Raw genomic sequence first — 17,047 nt, forward strand, 5'->3', positions numbered from 1 at the left:
ATATAATGTTTTTTTCTGCTCAGTTCATTCTTTATCATTTCATGTGGGCCTTTCCAGGTTTTGCCATAATTAACCTGTTCATCATTTCTTACAACATATCAGTAATTTAGGGGACTTCTGAGCAATTTCTCTTCAATAAAAGCCTAGTTGAATGCATTTGGATGATGTTTTACTTTATTTTGCTTAATGCCTGAGCCATGTGAACAGAATCTATTTGTTTCTAAAGTTTACTTCCCTGGACATTTTATCAGTACATTTTATCTTTAATAATAACAACATCAATAAAAACGACCAAAGTAATTTATCTATAATTGGGTGGCCTTTTGCACTGTAATGATGCATACATCATTTTAAAGTTCAAAACAAAGAGATGTCTTTGGTTTTTTGGCTTGTTTTTAATCAACATTATGCCAGAGAACTGGATGTTTTGACCTGAATAAAACTTCATGAGTAGACTTTATGACAGATACCAAAGTCAGGAGCCAGAGTTAAATGAATTAAGTTTCTTTATCTATTTAAGGATCACCTTACCGTTTATGGAAACCCAGTCATCCTCATCTCAAAATGCAACAAGCTGCCAAGTAAACCAACTCTGAATGACCATTTGGATTAGGAACTGAAAAAGAAAGCATAGAAATTTAAATGACAGGGAGAATGTGCTGGACAAATAAATGATTATTTAAAGGAAACATTGTGCTTTAGAGTTGAACAAACCTGCTCTTTGTTTTACAGGTATGCCAAGATTCACTTGGGCTTCTCAAAACAGCCAACTGCATACTTAATTCCAGGATAAAATATTACACATCTGATTTTTCCACTATTCATTATTAAGTCAATAAGAAACATGGTACAAGTACGGTTTTTCCTCTTTTTACAAAGTTCCAATATGTCTTTTCATATTTTTCTTTTCATATTTTCTTTTGGGTCTATATTTCACACAATTTTTAAGAGGAGGAATAACTTAGTTAATTTTATTTTGATTTTTTTCAAACTTCTTTAAGGTTGGCACTACACAGTCTTAGTGTACCAGACAAGCAACTATCAATCAAAGACTGCTGAGGTAAGTCTACTCAACTAATTTTAGTGTTTAAGTTGTCAGGACTTAAAGAATAAATATGGCAATTGGGAGAAGCTGTTTCCTAGACCCTGTCCAGTTTATTTAATTGATAGAACATTTAAGTTTGGGAAGAGCCTTGGACATTATCCAGAATAACTCCCTTGATTTATAAAACAATTAATGGCATTCAATAACCACCTACTATGTGTCCTGATTTGGGTACTAGGGACACAAATACAAAGAATGAAATCATCTCCCCTCTAAAGAGCATCCCTCTAAAGAGGAGACAAGTAGATATAATATACTCTGAGGTGATTATTTTAATTTCCACCTGAACTGAAGAGTAAGGCAGACACTGCCACGAGCTATGGTTATCCTGGGAAGACAGCCCCAGCATTCATGTGGGAAGAGAGGAGGTCCAAAATCCTTTGGATCCTTCAAAGCTCGCATGATCCTCCTCTGGCCAAGGGGGAGAGGCAAAAGAGAAAGAAGTTCTAGAATGAAGCATTCCACCCCCTAGTCCTCTCTTTAAGGAGTTTTGCTGACAAGCTCTCTCTTGAATCACACTTGCTCTTCTTCTTTGAGTCATATGGACACCCCCTAGAGTATGACCAAATGTCCTCTTCCAGTCCAAACAAGCTTCCTATGCAATGTCACTCCAGTTGATCAATAACTTTTGTATGTAGATTAAAGATTTCATCTGATTGATCAATTGAGACATATTTGCATCTCCTAAAGGCATCACTTATCTTAAATGAAGTATGGTAATTGATTTCTTCAACTATGCCTTACATCGTTATATCTATATCTATCTTATACCATTTCAACTATTATTTAATATATATAATATATACACATGTAAAACAAATATAAATAAGCAACTATAGAGAAGCACAAGGTAGTTGAATACAATGTTGTTTGGGAAGGAGGCAGGAGTGTACTAATAACTATGCTTTGGGTGGAGGGCATATATGCATGACACACTATTAAATTTAATCTGCATTATTAATATTTTGTCCATCACTTTCTTAAGTCTAGAAAAGTATCAAAACAGTAAATCAAGCCATTGAACTTCAGGGGCTGGTTCCAGTGGACTCCAGCACACTCCTGGGGGAAGGGCATACACAGCTGGGAGAAATAAAAGTGAAGAAGATCCCAGGAAATGGAACAGACCACTGGGATCCTGGGATCTTCTTCACCCAAGTCACCCATTTGGTTAGTAGGTATTAGTAGCAATTAGACTTAGAATGAGATGGGAGAATAGCTACAGCCTACTACTTTACCCCTTGTCTCCCACTGCCTCTTAAGTACAGTATGAGTTTCATCCATCCAAATGCAGGCACCTATACAAATTTACTTCATGAATGATAGTAGAGAAGTACTTTCATAGAATCACAAAATCTCAGAGTTCAAAGGAAGCTGAGTCCCTCTGATCCAAGCCAAATGTGAAAAAAAATTCTCTCTATATCTTCACCCAAAAGTCCAAGCTTTCCTTGAAAGGTAGCACCTCATTTTATTCTCATGGGTTTTTATTATTAAAAAAAAAAAAACCAACAACTTCTTACAGGCTTATAGTCCTTACCGAATTCTTGTCCAAATTAACCAAAAAGGTTTCTATTCATAAAAACATCAAAATCTCTCATAAATACAAGGTAAAATTGCTTCATATCTCAGGACCTTAGTTCCCTCCTTTGTCAAAAGTATTCACAACAAACAAGTAAACAACAACAACAACAAAAACATACAAGACATCTGAAATTAGATGACCATGAAATGACCAGTCTTGGGCCTGAAGAACGTATGATTAAACAGACTTCCTTCCTCTAAGTAGAAAGATGGGGAGGTATGGGTGCAAAATGTGGCACATGATACAAATGAGATTGCTGGCTATAATGGGTTTTGCTTAATTGTTTTCCTTTGTTACAAGAGAGGATTTGAGTAGGGAGAGAGTATAGCAGGAAAAAAATGATTTTTAGAAACAAAAGAATATAAACCCTAACCCCTTTTTAAAAGAAGAAACTCAAATGAAATCTGGTAGAACCAAAAGGGAAAGAAACAGGAAAGGAAAAGAATCCAATAGTATGAAGACTGTGGGTCCTGCTTCAGTCAATGTTGAGAAGCATGGGCCATCTACTAATAGCAATTCTGACATCACAGGAGCCACCTCGTCCTTCCCTAGAGAAATAGTATGATAGCAAATAAACATTTACACTCCCTGTTGAGAGAAAAGAGAATGTTCCAGAAGGAGTTGAAGAAAACTAAGCTGATTATTTCACATGACATCAGCTGCTTCAACCTAAGGGCAGAAAAATCTCTAGGGTTCCATGTACCCAACTTTGGCTCTGGGCAAATATTCAAGGAGGCACACTGTGGGAGAGGAGCTAGCATTATCAAATGGTGTTAAAAATGACTTGAAGCTCACATAGTGACCCTAGGGGAAGGGAACTTAGAGACCACATAATCTACCCCCCTCATTTACCAGATAAAGAAACTGAGGTCAAAGTCAAAGAAATTCTCCAGGATCACATAATTGGACAAGATGGGATTGGAGTCCCTTCTAATTCTAAGATAATAGAATTCTCTGAATGATTAAATGCCTATCATTCTCTTGCAGTGATGGATGAAGAAACTGATTCCAAAAATATTACTAAGCATAATCCTCTATGAGATAGATTTAGGCTTAAATTATGACCATCAGATTCTAAATCCAGGGCTATTTGTACTCTGTAGTATTGCTTATGAGCCTCAATTTCTTCTACTATCCTCTTCCCTTTGATTCTTCTCTTACTTCCAAAGCTGCATTTTGTGATTTTTGTGGTTTCTTTTCCTCTTACAGAGCCAGTCTTAATGTTTATTTGTATCTTGTACAAAATGTTTGGCCACACTTGACATATTGTGAGAATTGGTCCTGAGCCCTCAACTCACTTAGCTATCTTGCAACTTCCTGGACAAAATTGTGTTGGGGACAAAGCTGGGATGAGATATAAATTAGTTCAGTCTAAATAGAAAATCAAGGAAAATGTGCAGACAAGGACTTTCTGGCTTCTGTGAACCTGGAGGATTACTTTGGGTGCCTTGTAGAACCAGAAGTGGAGCATTTGGAAATTTTGTAGATGAATTAACCCAATATTAATACTCAGGGAAAGTAAATTTCCTGCTTATTGTCTCTAATTTTTTTAATAGAAAATTACTTCATATAGGTGTACCTAGATAGCCCACTGGATAGATTGCCAATTCTGGAATAGGGAAGATTTGGGTTCAAATCTGAACTCGGACATTTCCTAGCTGTGTGACCCTGGGCAAGTCCCTTAACCCAATCGCCTAGCCTTTACTGTTCTGTTGTCTTAGAATAAATATTTAGTATCAATACTAAGACAAATGATAAGGGTTTAAAAAAAACCCTATCAAAAAAATATGGTTTTTGTGTAGCACTCAAAATAATAAAGCATTTCAGGACATTAAGTATGAATGGAACACTTCAAGAAAAACCATTTGTCAGATATGTTGTAGAGAGATTTGGGAAAGGGGCATGGCAGGGAATAGATGACTACCGGGGGCCCTTCCCATTCTTAAATTATGTGATACACTGGGAAAGGCACAGAATTAGTAATCTGTCCAAGATACCTAAATTTCAAGAGGATAAAGTGCTATGAATACAACTTGTTTTAGAAGAAGATCTATTTGGCAAACAGGGTTATTTGTTTTTCCTCAACTAATTTGACTCATTTTGTTAGAATTTCTTATCTATTATCCATTTAATTGAGTTTAGGGACTGGTAGGTGTTTTCATGTTTTAGAATATTAATTGCCAACTTCTAATAGGACAATAACTTTACTAGATAAAATTTACCAATCCACTTAAAAATTTCCACAACATAATATCATTTTATGTATAATTAATCCATAAAAACAAGAGCTTATAGACCCAGCAAGAAAAAAAATTAGTAAATTTATGCCACAGTTCTCTTGATATCTTTATTATAAAGGATAATTACTGGCTCTCTATAAAAATCATTAGTCTTAATTAGCAATCATAACTAAATAACAATTACAATAATTATAAATGTGTGTGTGTATATGTATGTATTTTTCCAACAACCATGTAAGGAAGATGTGATTATGATTCCCATATATTAGAAATGAAGAACCCTAGAGTGAGATAGAATATAAAAATAATAATGTAGCCTGAATCTCTGCAACCAAATTTAAGAGATCTAAAGTGTGCATTTCCATATTTGTAGAAATCCAAAACAAAAGACCATTTGTTCATAAGAATTGATAATTCTAAGGAAGTCAAAGAAACTTATTTCAAGTAAGAAAATGAATCAAGTTACCAAGAGCAATTTAAAGAGGACTCAGTTTAATTAGGAAAGGAAACAAGTATTTTTAAATTATCTACTATGTGCTTTGCACTGTGCTGAATACTTTACAAATATTATCTCATTTGATCCTCCCAAAAAACCCATGAGGTATATGTTATTAGTTTCTCCATTTTATTGTTAAGCAAATGGAGGTAAACAGAGGTTAAGTGACTTGCCCAGGATAATACAGCTGCCAAATGTCTAAAACCAAATTTGAACTCAAGATTTCCTAACTCCAGGGCCAACAGTCAATTCAATGCAAAATTGCTCTTCTCTTTTGTGAAAATTCATTTCAGTTCAACCTTTTACTGTCATATACATATACATTTTACTTCATTGTAGTTTTAAGATTCTGTCTTTGATATTATCCAAATGAATAAAATATGTGATAATGAAGAAAAAAAGGTGATATCTTCTTAACTACAAGCTTCATCAAACTTCATCATAAATACATTTTCTTGTTATAATTTAAAATCTGATTGCATTTGAATTTATCAAGATGAAACTCAAGGTTGAAACCAGAGACATAAAAATATTACACAGTTAAAGAATTAATAGCTAAATTATATATATATATATATATGTATATATATATACATATATATATATAGTATGAGATTCACAGTCAATCAAAAGAACTCAGCCTATCTACCTACCCAGGGAAAACAAGTAGATGAAGAGTGTCTGTGGTTAAGGCTATGACATTCAGCTCAATGAAAATCCATAGAGTCTATGTATATGGTATATATGTAGATATCTATATGTCTATTTATTGATCTCTCTAACTAATAGATATTGCAAAAAAAAATGATGAGTTGGGCCAGAATTATCAAGGAAAACAGGTTGAATTACCTTTAGAAAATTTCAAAATTAATAACTTTAAACTTGTCTCTGAAACAAGGCATCCCCTCCTTTAAATAAACAACAACATACTCTAGCATTCTTCTAAGAATATTGTATGACTGTAAGTCCCAGAATACTCCTGAACTGAAGTTGGGCATCACCCAGAAGGGCGATGGAGAAACTCCCAGGGGTTATGAGCTACTTGAAATGAGGAATTCCTTAGGAGAATCAGTGTAACAGGTTCTATCATAGAAATGTCTGACTAGAAGGGGGGAAAGGAACAGCTAGCCATACAGTAGGAAAAAGGGATAACTTAAATACTCTGCTGATATTTATGCAGCATCCAGAAAAATAGAGGATGTTCCCCAACAATTAGATGTACTCCTTGTGGTGGGTTTTTAAAAGAGCATAGTCAAGAATTGAAAAAGACGGGCAGCTACAGATGTGTCCAGAGGATTACCCATATCATTGGGACTCAGATCCATTGGAGCACTGAAGTTTTTTACAGATGGTCTTGACTTCCAAATACAGTCCATTCATGTTATTCTGTCTGATTATGCAGAATTATTATAAGATTTCCCATCAGCCACTGGTAATCTGCCAAAATGCCTGCTTAGTTTTTTAGTCAAGCTGCTAATAAGACCAGAAATGGATGAGGGGAAGGAAAAATAGGAATCTCTGATTCCTGAATTCTAAGCCTACAAAGACTTTGAAGATGATCTTAATCCAAACCCTCATCTTACAGAGGGGAAAATGGAGGCTCAGAGAGATGTGGTCACTTGATCAAGATCACACAGTTCATGAATGACAGAGCCTGTTCTTCTAGCTTCCAGTTCATTTATTCTGAGATGATTCTTTGAGGATGAAACAACAGATGTTGAGTCTTATTTTCTGCTACATATTTTTAAAATTTGCAATTCAGAATTTCAATTTTTCATACTTTGGCATTCACCCGATATTAATTCATCTTCCAAATAAAAACAAATCCAAGTCACACTATCCCATACCTTGAAACTCAATAGATAATAGGCACTCACATAAGCAGGCTAGGAAGTGGCAGAATGCAAATATTATTTTAATGGTATTCTAAGAAAAAAGAGGCAAGAAGATGATGTACAGGATAGAGGGCTAGAATTAGAGTCAAGAATATGTGTCCAAATTCTGACTTAATCACTTACTAGCAGTGTGACCTGGTGGTAAGTATTATTTAACCTTTTACAACTTCAGTTTCCTCATCTGTGAAATGGGGATAAAAATGGGACCTGCCTTTTAGGAATGTTGCAAAAATTAAATGAGGTAATGGATATACAGTGCTTTTTGAACCTTTAAGCATTATATTAATGCTAGCTCTTATATGAAAAAAATGGTAATGATGGTCCAGGAGGACAGATCATGAGAGACAGTAAAGACAGATTATATGAAACCTCCAAATAGAAATTGTTTATGGAGATGTTCAATAAGACTCTATTAAGTGTCCTGCTCTACTAGCAAACTTGTGATGTTAGGGGAAAACAAGAAAGGCTTTTAGCACATTGGTGAATTTATGGGAGGACATGGATAAGAATCAGATGGCATAAGCAGGCTCAGATGAATTGCAATCTGAATCTTTGGAAGAAACAGCAACATTGTTGAGATCACAGATCTTTCTGATCAGTTGAACTTACACAGTGCTATCAAAGGGCAACTAGGTGGTACAGTGGACAGAGTGCTGGGTCTAATCTTCATGAATTCAAATCTGTCCTTAGACACTCACTATGTGACTCTGGGCAAGTTGCTTACCCTGTTGGCCTCAGTTTTCTTCCCTGTCAAATGAGTTGGGGAAGAAAATGACAAATTGTTCCAATATTTTTGCCAAGAAAATTCCAAATGGGGTCATAAAAAGTCAGACCCAAGAGAAAAACGACTGACTTAACAAAAACTATCAAAGAGAACTGATGAAAAGTAAAATGCACTGCATAGGGTGAGGGTGAGTGGTAGTGTGGCCAAGTGTGAAGAAAGAGTGTATAGGCCAAAAGTGGACACCAAATGGGCCTTCCAACTCAGAGAATGCTACCTCACTGAGCCGGAGGCTTAGATTCACTATCTTCTCCTGACTCCAGGTCAGAGAAAAGGGATTTGAGGGTGACATGTATGTTAGAGTGGTGAGCAGATCTGAATTTAAAGGAGAAGGAGACAGAAGGCTGTTCTAATTTGCCCCAGGAATTAAAATTCAATGTGTGTCTCTGAAGATATTTTTTTCTTCAGGAAGACTGACGTCAGGACCTGGAACATCAAAGTATTATAATCCCTCCCAGGAAGCAGCCCAGAGAAACAGCTATTCATCCAGACAAAATATGACACCACGAACACGAGTCCAAAAGAAATGGCTGGAAGAGGAATGGTCAGAAACTCAGCTAAATTGGGGCCAGGAGGGAGGGCAGGTGTTGAATATTCACTCAAAGGATAACATATTCCTTTTTACAATCATTATTTCCTAATATGCTTTATGCAAAAGATCACTTCAAGAAAAGACATAAAAATAAACCCATATAGCATTTCTTGTCCTCCTAACCTTCTAATAACTTGTATTTGGCACAAGTAGTTACACGTCAGGAAAGGCAGACCAGATGCTGAGTCACTGCTGTCCTTAGATCTTTTTTTTTTGTTTTTATTAGATTGCCTCTCCATTAGAGCCCACACTGTCACATCTCCTTTGCTCAGAGAGCCTCAGGGTCTATTTTGGTCTTTCCATCCAAAATCTTTTTCAGGTCTGGATTCATCCTGAATATCATCTGCTGTCCTCTTGCCCCTAGTCTGCAGATTTCAAAATAAGCAATAGCCATTCATTAATTCTCCAAAGAGCTAGGAGAAGAGATTTTTAAAAATATGCTCATTGACTTTCAACAGATAAGGAAATGGATTCAAAAGAACTGATGGGTGCACACTCCAAAAAAGGAGTCAGTGGGGAGTGTCATCTGGTACAATGATTCTTCCTCTGGAGGCGCAAGAGTATTACTTCCTTGACTTGATCCCCCACTCCCAAATTGTCTTAGCCATGCAGGGGATAACCAACAAAAAAAGACAGGCATGAATGGCTCACAACTGACACCTTTTTATTCTTTCTCCTTAGAAGTGACATATCCATTGCTGGCATTTTAACCCAGGGCCAACACAATTAACAGGATGCCAAGGATTAAAACTAAATGAGAGAGACAGGGAGACAGAGTGAGAGTGAGAGAGACAGAGACAAAGACAGAGGAGAGAAGGAGGGAGAGAGGCAGGAGAGAGAGACAAAGACAGACACAGACAGAGATGAGATAGAAAGAAAGACTGAGACAGACAGACAGATAGACAGACAGAATCAGTCTCAGGAGTCAGGGGACTTGGATTCAAAATCTACCTTGAGTAGTGCCTGAATGACTTTGTCCAAATCACTTAAGGGCTCGTGCCTCAGTTTATTTCCTCTATAAAATAAGGAGCATGGATTAGATGACCTCTGAGGTCCCTTCCAGGTATGAATTTTTAATTAGTTTTTTAATAACTCAAAATTAAACTTTCTATCCTCGTGTTTCCAAATTTCTTTTTTCATAGCCATTGTCCAGTAATTCTCATTTATGCCCCTTAGCTTTCATTTTCCAGACTCTTAGCATTCCTTGGAAATACTTTATCATTTTCTCAGTTGAGAGAAAATAGAGTCATTCTTGGAAAGGAAATTTTCCAGAGATGATAACATTTTCCCCGTGTTACTTCCCTCCTTATTTTGTTACATTGCCCAACTGATTCCCCCTCACACACTTCTGTTATTTAGCCTTTTACAATGACCCAGACAAATTATTTCTGGCATTCAGTTTGCTTCTCAAATACCTCAGAGTGATATAAACTATATCTAGGATTTATTTTGCAGTGGCTGAAAAATTTTGAACTGCCCCAATAAAAAAAGCATAGTTTTATATCTTTGGTCAAGTCAGGAGACATAGAAACTATATATTATGTTAAAGGAATTTTGCTAGGCCTGGGGAATTACAAAGGTTATTAAAACAGTTCCTGCTCTCAAGGAGTTTATAGTCTAGAAGGGGACTAAAAGATCTATAGACTTTGGAAAGGGCAGAAAATGAATATAAAAAAATTTTAAAGTTTTTTTTAATGAACAAAATCTATTTTTTCTCTCTTCTACCTATTCAACCTATTTTAAAAAAGCAACAAAACTCTTGTTATAAATATGTATATTCAAGCAAGACAAATACATGGGTCAGATCCAAAAATAACATTTCACTGTACTTTGTGTCTATCATTTGTCAGGAAAAGGGTAATGTATTTCATCTTGGGTTCTCTGGAAGTGTGGTAAATGGTTTGCTGATCAATGTTCTTAAATCTTTCAAAGTTATTTGTCTTTATGATAGTGTTATTTTACAAATTGTTCTCTTGGCTCTGTTCACTTCATTCTTCATCACTTCATAAAGGTGCTAAAAGAGATCTGAGGGGGAAGAAAACACCTCTGACTGGGAGATTCAAGGATAGCAGCTCTGAAACTGAGCCATCAAAGAGGAACAGGAGAGGGTGTGAAGTGGGAAACATTCTAGGGCTGAAGGGCAGCCTGAGAAAATGCTGAGATGGAAAAAGGTAGGATGAACTTGGGCTACATGAAGAATAAAGTAAAAAAAAAAGGATAAATTAAAGCTACATTGGACAGAACTTGGATTGGGTTTTGGGGAGCTGATGGAGAGTCGTTGCATTTTCCATCATGTCTTACCCAATCTTAGAGACTTGGTCAAGATCTGTCAAGGACTGAGTAGATTCCAATGTATTTGTTGATGTTGCCAGGAAGTTCCTACATAAGTAGGTGGGCAGAATCTTCCTGGAAACCAGTCAGAACTAATGCCTGGGATAAAAGGATCATGTTTCTGCAGGGCAAAGATGGTTAGCATTGTCTCGGGTAAAACTAGATTTTTAAAAAAGGATTACAGCAAACTCTCATGAGTTTAGGACAGAAAGAAGCAAAAGAAGCAAGGTACCAACTGAGAATAAACAACAAAGTACCGCGCAGAACTGAGTTCTTTCCATTTATTTGTTCAATAGGCATTATACCTTGCCCCCAAGGAGTAAACATGTGAACAACAATGTTCATACAAGAAAATGCAGAGTAGAAAGAGGTTACTCTTGTAGAAAAGGCATTATTATTAGGGGAAGGTAGATAGGAAGCTATCCTGCAGAAGCTGGGATTTGAACTGAATGTTGAAGGAAGCCATGAGACATAAGTAAGGAGGGGAAGCATTCCGATGCAAAGTCATGGATTCCAGGATGGAGGGACACCTAGACAGAGCAGCAAGCAGGCTGGTGTGGCTAGATCTTAGAGTATATGGAAAGGGGTAAAGTTTAAGAAGGCTGGAAAGGCCCAGGTCGTGAAGGTTTTTAAGTGCCATATAAAGGATTTTAGATTTTATTCTGAAGGTGATTGGGCGTCATTGAACTTTATTCAGTAGTTATAGAGTTACATGATCAGACCTATGCTTTGGGAAAATTCATTTGAAAGTTTATTCTAGGGGGCAGCTGGGTGGCTCAGTGGATTTAGAACCAAGCCTAGAGATGGAAGGTCCTGGGTTCAAATATGATCTTAGCACATCCTAGCTGTGTGACCCTGGGCAAGTCACTTGACCCCATCGCCTAGCCCTTACCACTCTTCTGCCCTGGAACCAATACACAGTATTGATTCCAAGACGGAAAGTGAGGGATTAAAAAAAAAAGAAATTTTTTTCTATAGGTATTTTTGTAGTTAACCCAGTTATTCAACTTCCTGAGAAAATCTTTGTTTCCCTTGATAATAGCTATTGAAAATTTTTGAGTAGGAGAATGGCATGATTAGAGAGATGTATTTAGGAAGATGAATCTGGCAGTAGGTGTAGAATAGATGGGACTGGAGAGAAAGGGGAGGTACATGAGCTAGCTAGAAGGTTACTGCATTCATCCAAATGAGTTATAATCAGGATGTTAGCAAAGATAATGTCAGTGGAAATGGAATGGTCTAAAATTCAGCGGCTCAGGTCTCTCCGTGACCCAGAAGAGGATAAAAGGATATATGTGCTTTACATATTCATTGCCTGTGTCCTTTTTATGAACTTTAAAGGCAACCTGTGCATCAGGTTGCATTCTGAGGTTTTTGAAGTGAGGGGATGATAGCTGTTTGTATAGGCATGAATAGAGTATGATCTGTGCACATCAGCTCTACAATGCTTTTGAGAATTTCCTTGATTTTGCCTTTGTTTCCAGAGAAAGGAAGGTTGACTGCCATAACCTCACAATTAGTTATGATTGGTTGAGAGGGAAACTGGAATTGGGAGAATGGATAAATGAGTTTGATCCAAGGAAATCAGTAGGGCACATCTGCAAATCAATTTGGGGGAATTCTGAAGAAAATGCATTAATCTTATCTGGGTCCATTGTCATGGGGAGGAAACCTCAGTCAAGGCAGGGATTGTGAGATGTGGTGGGCCTACACAAATTAAGTTAAGGATTGGGTCAGAATACTCAACCTAGGACTAGGTAGATTTGTTCTGTGTGCATTTCTAATTAATGACTTTAGCCTACTGGATACTTTCTATATTTCTATTTATTAATAAACTCTGGACAAAGCACTCTTATGATTTGCAAATGAGGAGTGGAAAGGGAAGAGGAAATGGGGACTAAATCTAGGGCACCCAGTGATAGTAGCAATAGCTGAATGTGAGTGGGAGGATAGTAACAGGAATGGATAAATTGGAAACTGAGCACAGTAGATCTCAGAACTCAAGAATCCAAGTCAACTCAGGGTTCAGGAAAGCCCAGGATGTTTGGTGCTTTAAGATGCAGTCCAGAGATTAGTGACAAATGAGAAATAAGAGGAAATGGTTCTGAGACTGAAAGGGAACACAAATTAATAAATCTAGATACTATAGAGTCTAACTCCTTTATTCTAAAGATGAGAAAACTAATGCCTAGGGAAGTTAAATGATTTGTCCAAAGACACACTGTGATCCAAAGTGGGATTTGAATCCATGTCCTCTAACTCCACAGTAAGCATTGTTTTCTTTTTCTTTTCTTTTTTTTCTTAACACTTACCTTCTGTCCTGTATTGGTTCTAAGGCAGAAGAGCAGTAAGGGCTAGGCAATGGGGGCTAAGTGACTTGCCCAGGGTCACACAGCTAGGAATTGTCTGAGGTCAGATTTGAACCCAGGATCTCCGGTCTCTAGGCCTGGCTCTCAATCTACTAAGTCACCTAGCTGTCCCCTGAGCATTCTTTTCAAAGTGCCACAATGCCTGCCCTAGACTAGCTCCTAGACAAGGAGCTCATGCAGTAGAAAGCTATCAACATGTTCCTTTATAAACCTCTGTAGGAAGATCTGTTATCTGGGCTACTTGCCATTTCTGCTTTGGATGTGGAATAAGATGGTTTTTGGGTCTTCAACCCACTCACAGAAATTCCTGTCAAATCAAACCTTGGATAAATAATATACATGTCTTGGTCCACTTTGCATATAAGTCAAAATATATTTTATTCTTCCTAAGCTCTAATTACAATGCAAATTCTAGTGCCAAGAGAAAGTAGCAGAGGACAAGCCAACCTGCTCTTCATTCTGGAACAATTGTGGAGCTCTAAAATGGCTTCAGGAATGACAAAAGAATGACTCCCTAGTATTTAAGAATAAAAACTAACAAACTGTCAAGCACATGGAAAATATTTACCTTTAAACACCAGGACTTAAACTAGGAAGCCCTTTGTTCACTGTTTTTCTTTCCAAAGCACAAGGGAAGCAAGGATGAGTCATGTCTCATAGCCACCCCATTTCTAAGCCACTAATTTTATCAGTGATTCTCTGAGGCAAAAAGCCTCTGAAGACCTGGAGAGCCTCTCCCTAAGGTGCTATGAGTAAACATGAGGCTTCTTTGGACTGGCCTGCAGGAATGGATGTTTTTTCAGTTGTTCAAGCTTACTTATTCATATTATCTCCCAAAAGCCTTCTGTATTCCCTTCTAAGCCTTTGTTTAGCTCATTTGCAATTCCTCTACAATATCCCCACAGAATCCACAATTTTTCAGTACCCTGAGATTGGTTAGAGCAACTCTTCAAATGCGCATTGCGCCTCGCCATCCAAAACTTGCCCAGACAGTTCACACATTTTACAATGTGAGTCTATTTGCAAACATTCCAGTCCTGCCTGGATGACAAGCTGTCTGCCAAGGGACCACTCACTGGAAGCTCAACCGAGAAATGGAACCAGTTCAGAGATGCAGTGAAGGAAACATCAAAGGCAGTCCTAGGCCCCAAACAACGCAACCACCAGGACTGGTTCAACAAGAACAACATTGCTATTGAAGACCAATTGAGCAAAAAGAACAAAGCCTTTATGGAGTGGCAAAATAACCCAAACTCTCCTCCTAAAAAGGATAGATTCAAGTCTCTCTAAGCTACAGCGCAGTGTGAGATCAGGAAGATGCAAGACCGATGGTAGGAAAAAAAGGCAGAAGAAATCCAGCATTTTGCTGATACGAAAAACTACAAACAATTTTTCAGTGCCCTCAAGACTGTCTATGGGCCATTAAAACCCACCACCACTCCCTTGCTATCCTCTTATGGTGACACTCTCATAAAAGATAAAAAAGGCATCAGCAACAGGTGGAAAGAACACTTCAGTCAGCTTCTCAACCGACCCTCTTCAGTCGACCAACGCGCCCTTGACCAGATCCCCCAAAACCGCACCATTGAACAACTTGACGTCTCTCCTTCAATAGAGGAAGTCCAAAAAGCCATTAAACAAATGAGTGCAGGCAAGGCACCCAGTAAAGACGGGATCCCAACTGAGGTGTACAAGGCCTTAAATGGAAAGGTGCTCCAGGCATTCCACATAGTGCTGACCAGCATATGGGAAGAGGAAGACACGCCCCCAGAACTCAGAGATGCCTCCATCGTAGCCCTATACAAGAACAAAGGCGCACGAGCAGCCTGTGACAACTACAGAGGCATCTCACTACTCTCCACTGCTGGAAAGATCCTCGCCTGTGTTATACCCAACAGACTCCTGTCATCTTTCTCAGAGCAGAACTTGCCTGAATCACAATGTGGCTTCCGACCAGATCGCAGCACCATCGACATGGTCTTCATGGTGAGGCGAATGCAGGAAAAATGCCTTGAGTAGAACCTGAGTCTCTACATTATCTTCATAGACCTGACGAAGGCATTCGACATAGTGAACAGGGACGCATTGTGGGTGATCCTCAGCAAGCTCGGTTGCCCAGCAAAATTCGTCAAACTGATCCAGCTCTTTCATGTCGACATGACAGAGGAAGTCCTATCTGGTGGAGAGACTTCCGATCGCTTCAACATCTCCAATGGCGTGAAACAAGGCTGTGTCCTCTCTCTGGTACTATTCAACCTATCCTTCACCCAAGTATTACGACATGCTGTGATGGATCTAGACCTGGGCGTCTACATCAAATACTGACTGGATGGCTCACTATTCGACCTTTTCCGCCTGACTGTAAAAACAAAGACAACAGAGAGACTCATCCTGGAAGCTCTCTTCACAGATGTCTGTGCTCTCATGGCCCACCAAGAAAATCATCTCCAAACCATTGTGGACAGGTTCTCCACCGCAACAAAACTGTTTGGCCTGACTATCAGCCTCAGCAAAACAGAGGTGCTGTTCCAACCTGCACCAGGGAGGCCAACGAACCAGCCGTGCATTACAATCGATGGCACGCAGCTTTCTAACGTCAACACCTTCAAGTACCTGGGCAACACCATCACCAACGACAGACCACAAGATCAATGCCAGGATCCAAAAGGTCAGCCAGGCACTTGGGCGGCTGCGCTGCAAAGTCCTCCAACACAGCAGTGTAAGCACTGCGACGAAGCTCAAAGTGTACAACGCAGAGGTCCTCAGCTCGCTCCTGTACGGTGTGAGACATGGACACTGTACTGGAAGCACATGAAGCAGCTGGAGCAATTCCACCAACACTCTCTCTGGTCAATCATGAGGATCCGATGGCAGGACCGAATCACCAACCAGGAAGTCCTCGACAGAGCCAACTCCACCAGCATCGAAGTCCTGGTCCTCCAAACCCAGCTACGATGGTCTGGACACGTCATCCGCATGGACCCACAGCGAACACCAAGACAGGTATTCTACGGTGAACTGTCAGCTGGACTCAGGAAACAAGGCCGACCAAAGAAAAGATTCAAGGATCAGCTAAAGTAAAACTTGAAGTGGGCTGGCATGACACCAAAGCAACTAGAACTCGCTGCCTCTGACAGAAGCAGCTGGCGAGCCCACATTCACCATGCCGCCACCACCTTTGAAGATGAGCGACGTCGACGTCTTGCCGCTGCGTGTGAACGCCGCCACCAGGTCACAACCGCACCTCTGTAACAACTGGCGTCCCAGGCCCCATGTGCCACAAACTGTGCGCCTCAGCCTTTGGACTCCAAAGCCACATGAGGGTACATCAATAGATGAAACTGCACAAAGACAATCGTCATTCTTGGTCATCGAGAGACTACTACTACTACAATATCCCCTCCTCATCTACCTACTCCAGCATCCCTCCAAATACCACCTATCCTTTAGGACCCAATTCCACTTATCCCCTCCTGGGGGAAGGCTTTCCTGACTGATCTAACCTGAGATGCTCTTTGGCCTTTGAATTCCTATAGCAAATAATTTGCTGTAAGGATTCCTAGATCTGTAGGTTGAGAGACAGAAACATTCTTTTTATGAATTAATATCTTTTTATTTCTTTCTTCAAATATTTCCCAATTGGGGGCAGCTGGGTAGCT

Source organism: Monodelphis domestica, chromosome 8 (genome assembly GCF_027887165.1).
Source record: "Monodelphis domestica isolate mMonDom1 chromosome 8, mMonDom1.pri, whole genome shotgun sequence".
NCBI lineage: Eukaryota > Metazoa > Chordata > Mammalia > Didelphimorphia > Didelphidae > Monodelphis > Monodelphis domestica.